This window comes from Tenrec ecaudatus, chromosome X, assembly GCF_050624435.1.
Source record: "Tenrec ecaudatus isolate mTenEca1 chromosome X, mTenEca1.hap1, whole genome shotgun sequence".
NCBI classification, from domain to species: domain Eukaryota; kingdom Metazoa; phylum Chordata; class Mammalia; order Afrosoricida; family Tenrecidae; genus Tenrec; species Tenrec ecaudatus.
This window is the reverse complement of record NC_134548.1, coordinates 100517379-100518157: the sequence shown is the minus strand read 5'-3', so window position 1 is coordinate 100518157 and position 779 is coordinate 100517379.

The window sequence follows — 779 nt, the reverse complement described above, 5'->3', positions numbered from 1 at the left end:
TTTTACTTCTTCTTTGCCAGTTTGGATGCTTTGATTTCTTTTTGTTGTATAATTGTGCTGGCTAAGAATTTCAACAAAATATTCAATCAAAATTGTGATAAAGGGCATCCTTATCTAGTTCCCATTTGCAAGGGTAAGAGTTTCCATTTCTCCCCATTGAGTCTGATGTTGACCATTGGATAGGACTAATTTTTGAAGGAACTATTATGTTGAAAATTGTCATGGATGCTAAGTTAAATTAAATATTTTATTTTGTCATAATTATAGAATCACTAGTAGCTGTATAAAATAATACACAAAGATTCTGTATACCCTTGACCTAGTTTTATCCAATGGTAACATTTTGTAAAACTATAATTCAATGGCATACCTTGCTTGTTGAAAACAAAGAAGACTTGGGCACTTACTGATGAATACCATATACTACAACCTTCAGGATGAATTACACCTCGATGTAAAGAAATTTAAAATCCTCACTGTTGTCCCAGTCATCAACAATGCAGGAAAAAATTCAAGTTGTCAAGGACTTCCTTGTACTTGGATTCACAAATAGCTCTGGAGATCAGCAGTTAAGAAATTAAAGGATGTATTGTATCACACAAATATTCTCCACAAGACCACTTTAAAGTGTTAAAGAGCAAATATACAACTCTGAGGATGAAGGAGTGCCTGCTAAAGCCATTGTGCTTTCAATCACCTCACATACATGTGAAAGTTGAGCAATTACTTTAAAAGATGAAAATAAAAGTTGATGTCTTTGAATTATGATGTTGGGTAAG